We start from the raw sequence: 9,752 nt of genomic DNA, 5'->3' as shown, positions 1-9,752 counted from the left end.
AAAATTTAAGAATTTAAATAAATAAGTCTAATAGATATTATGACAATAAATAAAAATTTAAAATAGATTTAAAAACTGAAAGCCTAACAGGTAAAAGATAAAAGGTAGAACTAGAAAGATAAATTTTAAGATGAAAGCACAGCCTGTGAGATTATAAAGTTAAAAAAGTAAGGCAACCAAGGTTAAGAACAGGAAAAAAGAAAAGAAATACAGGACAAGAATTTTTTTTTTATCCTAGTAAGTCAGTGCAATTTATTATTGTAGTTAGAAGCACAGCCTACCGTGTTCTCATAAAACAGAGTACTAGTGAAGTACGAGAAAACAGTTCACAGAGATGACAGCCCTTTAGCCTTTTGTGACTTCAGAACTTTAAAAGACAAAGGCCGACTATGACTTCTATTTGACATTCAGATAGTTACTTGCTCAACACAAACTGAGTTAGGAGATAGCTAAACATCTCATTCTTATTTACTTATGGTGTTCTCAGAAAGTTCGTATTTGGACATGGATAGTTCTCAACCTGGCTGCACATCGGAGTTTTATCTAAGAAGCTTTAAGAAATTACCAAATGCCCAGACCAATTAAATCTGGAGGGTGGAGCCCAGAACATTAGTCTTTATGTTTTCCCAGGTGATTCCAACTTGCAGCCAGGCTGCACACCACTGATGTATCCCTTTCAGAAAGCCGTTGCATGAAAGCCATATCGTATCTAGATAGTACTGTTTATTCTAAATTTCACCAGGAAAATGGACTTTTAGAAGACACAGCTGCACTTCTTCTAAAGGCACAGCTTCCTGTTTCAGAAGCGCTGGTCCTTGGAGGTTATCTGGAGCGCTGCTTGAAGAGGAGGGAGTCCTAGTCTTGGCAGAGGAGGCAGAGTTTCAGGCTCCAGCAGAAACGAAGGATGTCCAGACGCCTGTGAGCACCAGGATGATGTATGCAGACACCAGCCTTTTTTTTTTTTTTCTTTTTAAAGAAGATGTTGGGGGTAGGAGTTTATTAATTAATTTATTTATTTTGCTGTGTTGGGTCTTCGTTTCTGTGCGAGGGCTTTCTCTAGTTGTGGCAAGCGGGGGCCACTCTTCATCGCGGTGCGCAGCCCTCTCACTATCGTGGCCTCTCTTATTGCGGAGCACAGGCTCCAGACGCGCTGGCTCGGTAGTTGTGGCTCACGGGCCTAGTTGCTCCGCGGCATGTGGGATCCTCCCAGACCAGGGCTCGAACCCGTGTCCCCTGCATTAGCAGGCAGATTCTCAACCACTGTACCACCAGGGAAGCACCCAGACACCAGCTTTAATCCATAACGAGGATTTATGAAGCTCAGGGCTGACACCAGCAGATAGGGGAGAAGAACTACAAGAAGGGCGTACCACTTTTTCTTCTCACAGGCATCCAAACACACAGTGCCCCAGAACACGTGCAGCAATAAGATCACCAGCGTCATGGAGGCTGAATTTAGGAAGCACTGGGGAGGGTCTCCATGAATGCCCACCGCGCCCAGCCCCAAAGAGTCAGACAGGGTATTTACAAAGGAAAATACTCCACTCATGATTCCAAAGCCCAAACCAGAAACATAAGCTATTAATCGCATAGAGGGTGTTGTCTCACCTGGGTTTATACTCTTCAAGCCCACACGGGCTTTAAAAAAAAAAGGTTTATAATATGCAAAATGGCACATTTCTTGGATAAGGACTGAGACTAACACTCCAAAGATCAGCAGATATTTCTGTATTGGTCCATCTTAGGACAAGAATTTTTAGTTGGTAAGATTTTGTGGGGTTTTTTTTAATTAAAGCATTTTCTAGAGTTGTTTTATTCCTTTCAAACTAACCGTTTTAAAACAAAAGCTTTAATTGTGTGTGTGTGTGTGTGTGTGTGTGTGTACATGCATGTGAGTGTATAAAACAAAAGAAAGACACGGGGGATGAGCGCTACCAGCTCCCTCCTCTGGCTTCTGGCTAAAGTCAGAGTTACTCCTTCTGACAAAGCTCAGACACAAGTCGGGGCATCTCACTCTGATTCAGTTTCTGAGGAAACCCCGAAAAGGTGCAACACATTTACAAACCACTGCTCAGATATGGAAGCAAATGTAGGCTTCTCAAATATTCAATCATGGACTTAACGGAAAGTGGGCAGGGGGACACACGCATGTCAGTTCACTGATTTCAGTCCTTTTCAATTCAAATAGTCTCTTTCAACTCCATCTTCAAATTTCTTCTTCTCTCTCCATCTCCAAGATGGCATCTATTGGGTTGGGTTGGGGGAGCTTTAAGGGTTCTCATGGTGACAAGGAATTGAGGGACTTCTTATCCACATAGGAGAGGACCGGTCCTTCTGAGCCCTCTCTGGTTCCTGCTCTGGGGTTTGGTGTCCTCTGAAGGGTTAGTGACTGGTAATACCTGGCGGTGTTTGGTATTGTGATGGTGTCCATAGCCAAAATCCACCATTTGCCCATTAGTTTTGAAATGCTTGACATTTCTCTATCCTGGGCCTCAGAAAGTCCACTGGTCATCTCAGCGTTTCTTTGCGACTTCCTAGGGCACACACTAGTGTCTGGATGCACTGCACCCTCCACTCAGGCATGGGCAACCAGGCGTGGTATTTCAGGTTCATCTACCTGTTCTCATCCTGTCACATACGATACAACCTCTTCTTGGAGGCTCTCAGCTTTCCCAGGTTCTATATGGTGAAGGAAGCAACTAGCTCCAAGTTTCCCTCATATTTGTCTAGACGCAACTACTTCTTTGTTCCCTCTGGAATTTGGTCTGGAGCAAGTTGCCAGAACACATATATCGTTTGCTCCCCTTTTCTCCTTTCCCTTTCCACCTTCTCTGGGAATGAAAAGTATAGTCTGTAACCTTCCTTTTCGCATGGCAGGGATCCCCCTTACAGCATAGCCTTGCTTCTCCCTATCCCTGGCTTAATGGTAAAGTCGGCAAAGTCTGAATCTTGATGTACTAACTGAAGCTTAAAGAATTTAGAAAACCATTTCTCTTCCAATAAACCTTATCTTAGTAATCTCTTGCTAGGGACTCAAAAAAAGGTACTTTGGTCATCAAAACCCCAACACATAGCTCTATCTTCTGGGAAGCCGTTGGTTATGAGGGTCCACAGGGAGGTTAGAACTGATTTCCCCCATAAGCAGTGCCTTCCCACAGGCAGGAATAGAGAGGAGCAGAGTGGGAGGTCACACCCACCCTCTTGGCCATTCACCTCTATCTAGGATGATTCTGCCTGTACAGCTGTGCTCTCCTGACTTGGAAGTTAGGGCTGCCTCTCAGTGGTTTTGCAAGGCTGATTCTACAAGCATCACCCTTCCAGCTCTGCGGAGGCCACGGGGTTAGGTGCAGTACGATGCTGGTTCCCACAGGGATATATAGAGATGTGAATGTGAGGCAACTTCCGAACAGTTTGAAATAGTTCCTTGAGATTTCTGATGTGGGCTAATCATAAGACATTAAGTCAACACAGCATCTTCTCACTACTTCTCTCTTACAAATAGGTCCTGTCTTATTTCCATCTAGGTCAGAGTTTCTCAGTCTCAGCACTATTAACATTTTAGGTCATATGGTTCTTTTCTGTGAGGGGCTGTCCTGTGCGTTGTAAGATATTAAGCAGCATCTCTGGCATCCATCCACTGTTTGCCAATATCAGTTCTTACCAGTTGTGACAACCAGAAATGTCTGCAGACATTGCTGAATGTGCCCTGGGGAAGCAAAGCAGCCCTGTTGAGAAACACTAATTTAAACCTTGGTCTTATTTTGATGTTGTTGCGATGTTTTAATTGTGTACTTTTAAAAAATATAGAAGGGCCTCCCTGGTGGCGCAAGTGGTTGAGAGTCCGACTGCCGATGCAGGGGATACGGGTTCGTGCCCCGGTCTGGGAGGATCCCATATGCCGCGGAGCGGCTGGGCCCGTGAGCCATGGCCGCTGAGCCTGCGCGTCCGGAGCCTGTGCTCCGCAACGGGAGAGGCCACAGCAGTGAGAAGCCCGCATACCGCAAAAAAAAATAAATAAATAAATAAAAAATATAGAAATGTTTTACTTACTTCTGATTCCTGAAGTAGTAACGCTCATCATAAAATATTTTCCCCATAAGATTTAACATTTTGACAGTTTCATCCATGCGTGGCTTTCCCCCCCCATGTGAGCCATACAAATGTTGAAATAATTTTCTTTATAAAAATGGCATTTGCCATTCTGTTTTGAATTTTTCTTTTTTATTTAGTAATACTTGTGTTTCTTATTTTTGACTTGTCTGTTCATATCCTTTGACTTTTTTATGTTGAGGTGTTATATTTTTCTTCTTAACTTGTAAAATATATGTGTGTGTGGCTAAAGAATATCAAGTTTTGTTTGTTATGTATGTTTCAAATGTTTCCCAGAATTTAATTTATGTTTTTCTCTTATACAGAAATTTTAATTTTAATATAATCAAATTCATCGATATTTTCCTTATTGTTTTAACGTTTTTGGGGTCATGTTTAGGAAAACCTTTCTGATCCCAAGATTATAAAAATATTCACCTATATTTTCCTCTATCTCCATTTTAGTTTGTTTAAATCTTTTTGATTATTATTTTATTTTCCTTTAAAATTTTCTTCATTTCTGTAAATATTTTGTCTCCTGCTTCTTCTAGATCATTTTTTATTAAATTAAGGTGATTAATTAATTAATTAAATTATTTTACATCTCTGAGCTTTTGCAGTTTCTGCTTTGTAGTGTTTCTTCATAGAGGCACTTCTCTAAGTTTAAAAATTCATGTTAAATGTTTGCTCACAAATTTCAAGTGCTTCATAGTCATAGTTTTCTGACAAGTGCACTCAGCTATTATTAAGTTTTGTTGTTGTTTTTCACAATTTTTTTCCTGTATTAGCTTTGTGTCAATGCTGTGCCCATCCTTCACCCAATAAAAATTATTATTATTATTTTTTTATTATTTTAGGGCTTTCCTGGCGGCGCAGTGGTTAAGAATCCGCCTGCCAATGCAGGGGACACGCGTTCGAGCCCTGGTCTGGGAGGATGCCACATGCCACGGAGCAACTGAGCCTGTGCGCCACAACTACTGAGCCTGTGCTCTAGAGCCCATGAGCCACAACTACTGAAGCCTGCGCGCCTACAGCCCGTGCTCCACAACGGGAGAAGCCACCGCATGAGAAGCCCTTGCACCGCAAGGAAGAGTAGCCTCTGCTTGCTGCAGCTAGAGAAAGCCCGCACACAGCACCGAAGACCCAACGCAGCCAAAAATAAATAAATAAATAAATAAAATTTATTACAAAACAAACAAAACAACAACAAAAAGGGTTATTTTATGACTCATCAGTACATGATTTGAGTTCTCCTAGAAGAGAAGTTCCTGGGGGGTAGAGATTGGGCAGAAAGATCAGGCTAGTTGAAGGACTTCTTTGCAGCCTCAGAGAGAGTCCACCTCATGTAGAGGGTCCTGTGTGCCCCCATTTGCTGTGCAGCCCTACCCCCTTTCCTTCTTTGGATGAGACATGGTTCAGGGAGGCTCGGCTGCCCCCTTACCGCATCCTCCCCCTTTCTCAACCCATTTCCTCTGCTTGTTGATGCAAACAAGGGACATGGGCTTTTGCCTCTAAGAGGGGCTCCCCATTTTCAAGAAATGTGTTTTTGCTATGCCCTGTAGCATTCTCCATGCTCTCTTCCCCAACACAGGCATGAGTTCTAGGTGATCTCTGCTGATTTTGGCAGATCTTACATGTTTTAGAGTCTGAATAGTATATCGGACTCCTGGTTTTGCTGAAAATGGAGCTTGTGGAATTTTATTCATTCTCCTTTTTGCTTTTATGTGACTTCCACAAAGTGAACAGGGAAAAATCATAACTTAGGTAGCCATGTTTATCCTGGAAGTCCTGAGTTTAGTTTCTGGCAATCTTAAAAAGCTGTTATTCAGTCTAGTAGTTGTTAGTACTACTTCCAGATTTTGGAGGAAGCAGTATGTCATCTGCAAATAAAGATAATTTTGTTTTAATCAGAATTTTTTCTTTGGAGTATAGTTGCTTTACAATGTTGTGTTAGTTTCTGCTGTACTGCAAATAATTTTTGTCACTGCCTCTTCAATGTTTATAGCACTTAATTCTTTACCTTGGTCTGTTGTTTGGCCAAAACATTTTGGAAAATATTGAGCACTATTGGTGATAATTTCCTTCTTTTTCTTATTCCTCACTATAAAAAGAATGCCTTGGGATTTCACCATTAAGTGCATGTTATTCAGTATATTAATAGCTCATAGAAAAGATTAAACACGAGGCATGTACTAAAATGGATAGATGCTGCTTCAACTCCTCTAATTCTTTTGGAAGTTCACTATACCAATTGTATTTCTTAGAATGGAATGGATCTCTTCTGGTAGCACATAAATGTTGGATGTCATTGTGGATGTGTGATGACTTGCGGTACCTCCAAGGAATCTCTCTCAATGGCAGAGAGCTCAAGGAGGTGCTCTGGAGGCAGCTCAGTTTCCGCCATCCCCTCCGGGCATTCATTTGGGATTGGGCAGTTATCTCTCCTATGTTGTCTAAAAGCCTAGGTTCATGGTGTCTCTCTACTTCCTCTCCTTCCCCAGTGGTAACCCCTCTCTGACCCTGTTTATGGCAGTGCAGCCCATAGGGTCAGATCAGGTGCAGAGCTAATCATTATGTTACTGTGAGGAAATTCTAGGGTATGAACTAGGTGGCTGAGGTTGATTACAGGCTGAGTATCTCATTACTCAGTTCAACAACAGTACTGAGCATAAAACTTTCTTCCAGGCATTCTCTGTCATCACTCTCATTACTAGACCCAAAGCCAATTTCTAGACCATTTTGATTGTTTTACCCACTTCTGAATTCTCTCTGAGACCCCTAGATTCCTGGAGACTTGGGACCTTTTGAACTCTGGGTCACAGGTCGGCCCCTTCAGCCTCCTAGTTGACTGGTGGTTAAGAGAGCTGTGAGTTGAGTGGTAACTGGTTAGTTAGCCATACTTTTGATGAAACATTTTCAGAAGCTTCTGTCTGAATTCCTCTCTCTCTCTGTGTCTTGTATTATTCCCACCCCCTTTCACTCACAGCACTGATGAGTTGAATGAGCATTGAAATTGGAACCAGAAGACTTGAGGTTGGGTCCTAGGTTTGCCATTTACTAGCAGCTGTGCCTGGGAAATTTCTTTAAGTCTCTGAGCGTCAGTTTTCTCATTGACAAAATGGAGAAACTTTTGCCTTTCTTACTTTACAGGGTTGTTATGAGGTCAGATTAGCATAATGAAGGCCACAGTCATGTGTAGTTTGATATTTCACCATAGGAGGCTGTGATTCCATTAAAAAGACAGTTCTAAACATGACAGAGATTTGGCTAAGAAATGAAACACTACTGAGAGTCAAGTGAATTGGCTATGATCAATGGTTCCTATATCTGAGTGACTTAGAATTAGTGGGGTCAGAAAAACAGTATTTTTATAAGAGCGCCATAGGATTTCCAGGTAAAACACACAATGCATGGCACATGGGACATCCTTATACTAAAAAGTTGGTCATTGTTTATCTGAATATCAATTTAACTGGGAATCTTGTATTTGACTTGCTAAAGCTGGTGATCCTACATGTAAATTCTCACAAGCGAGCTGCTTTTGAAACTACTGACCCACACCCTGCGTAGGGCTTGATTGAAAGCAACTAAACCTGATTTAGTTGCCAACATTTAATAATTAGAACATTTCAGGTGAAAAACTTGATTTCTGGCTTCTTTGAGCTCACTGCCTGTATGGAGGACTTCAGATGCTCCCGGGAGAAGATCATGCTCTTTTCTCATGAGAATAAAAAATCCTGCCTCACCACCTTCTCTAGGCTTGACATTTTATTCTTAGAATTGTGTACATTGCAAATGTAACTATCCAAGGGAAGGGGAGAAACTTCAGGTAAGTATCCATTATTTACATTTTACTGCAGTTGAACGACCTAAAAATAATTTTTGAGAGTAAGTGAAGAATATGAGGCCCTGAATCTCTCTGGAAAGGGGAGGGTGGTGGCCTGATTTTAGTCCCAGAGCCGGGATGTGGGAAAGACTAAAGACACACATTGCCTAATCCCCAGGCCTGTCCTGGATCTGACTTGTTCTCAGTTACAGTGAAGCCCAGCCTTGTAGGTGGCCTGTGTGACCTCTCTCTGTTCAGGTGGAAGGGAAGTGGCAGGAATGGGCTTGGGGGAGCAGTAACTTAAGCACTGTAGTACCAGTGGGAAGGTCCTGACAGCAGACAGCAAAACAGCTCAGGTTTTCTTCTTGCTCTAGTTCAGTGGTGTCCAGTAGAACTTTCTGCAATGTCCATTACTGTAGGCACAAGCCACAGGTCACTACTGAATACCAGAAATGTTGCTAGTGTCACCAAAGAACTGGATTTTAAATTTTATTTAATTAAAATTAAAATAGTTGTAGGTGGCTAGTAGCTACCATATTGGACATGTGGTTTATGGGCCAATATCAGTCTACACTAGAGTCACTCCTTGGCCGGCAACTTGTGGGCTGTGTAGACACAGTTTGCACAGTTAGAAAAACAAACTAACCTGATTTAGTTGCCAACATTTAATAATTAGAACATTTCCGATGAAAAACTTAATTTCTGGCTTCTTTGGAAAATATCAGTATATCTGAAAACACCAAGCCAACAGTCCTTTAAGGCACCAATTAACTTGAGCTTATCAGAGTTATTTTGTTTTGCTTTGTTTTATTTTACACCCCACCTGTTTTCATCTTTTATTTTATCTGTACACATGTTCATGTGTACAGTTTGTTCAGGGAACACTGAGCAGATCAGTATTTTTGGAAACTATGTTTTTAAAGGAGTGTATTTGTTTCTTGGGTCTTCCATGACACGTTACCAAACCTGGATGGTTTAAAACAACAAAATTTAATTCTGTCACAGTTCTGGAGGCCAGAAATCCAGAAGTCTGAAATCAAGGTATCAGCAGGGTTGGTTTCCCCGGTGGCTCTAAGGGAGTTTTCATTCCATGTCTCTCTCCTGGCTCTGGTGGCTACGAGCAATCCTTGGCAATCCTCAGCTTATAGACGCCATTCAATCTGTGCCTCTGTCTTCACATCGTCTGTGCCTCTGTTATAAGGACACTTACCATTGGATTTAGGGCTATGCCTATTACATTTCCAAAGACTTTTTAGCACATTAGGTCACAATCACAAGTCCTGGGTGGACATTTATTTTGGGGGCCACCATTCAACACACTACAAGGGGAGTCATGGGAAGCCATTAGGCCAGCAAACAGGCAGGAATCTCCCATCTGATATTGTGTGATCACCGCATTGCTTATTTATACAGTAAGTCCTCTACATATGAATGAGTACCTTTCCAAGAGCACGTTCATTAAGTCCAACGTGATCGTTAAGTCCAGTAAAGTTAGCCTAGGTACCCAACTAACACAATCAGCTATGTAGTACTGTCTGTAATAGGTTTATAATACTTTTCACACAAATAATACATAAAAACAAACACAAAAAATAAAGAAAACATTTTTAATCTTACAGTACAGTAACTTGAAAAGTACAGTAGTACAGTACAACAGCTGACATACAGGGGCACATTTGCGTCTTTGAAAGTTCTCAACTAGAAGGTTCATATGTAGGGGACTTACTGTGTCAGCTTATGTCTCACTGATATTAAAACATTTGTCACTTACTTGATGTTTATTTCGGCCTAGGCAGTCTTTCTTCATTTTATACTGTGTGGCTTGGTTTTACCCTGA

The 9,752-nt window shown here is 41.6% G+C and overlaps 1 pseudogene; it reads right to left on the bottom strand.

Annotated features, from left to right (window-relative positions):
* Positions 1-822: 822 nt before the first annotated feature.
* Positions 823-6,493, bottom strand: LOC132502490 (gamma-secretase subunit APH-1B-like; annotated as a pseudogene).
* Positions 6,494-9,752: the final 3,259 nt, after the last annotated feature.

Source organism: Mesoplodon densirostris, chromosome 15 (assembly GCF_025265405.1).
Source record: "Mesoplodon densirostris isolate mMesDen1 chromosome 15, mMesDen1 primary haplotype, whole genome shotgun sequence".
Classification (NCBI taxonomy): Eukaryota; Metazoa; Chordata; class Mammalia; order Artiodactyla; family Ziphiidae; genus Mesoplodon; species Mesoplodon densirostris.
Note: the sequence above shows the minus strand (reverse complement) of the source record. Positions and strands in the feature narration are given on the sequence as shown.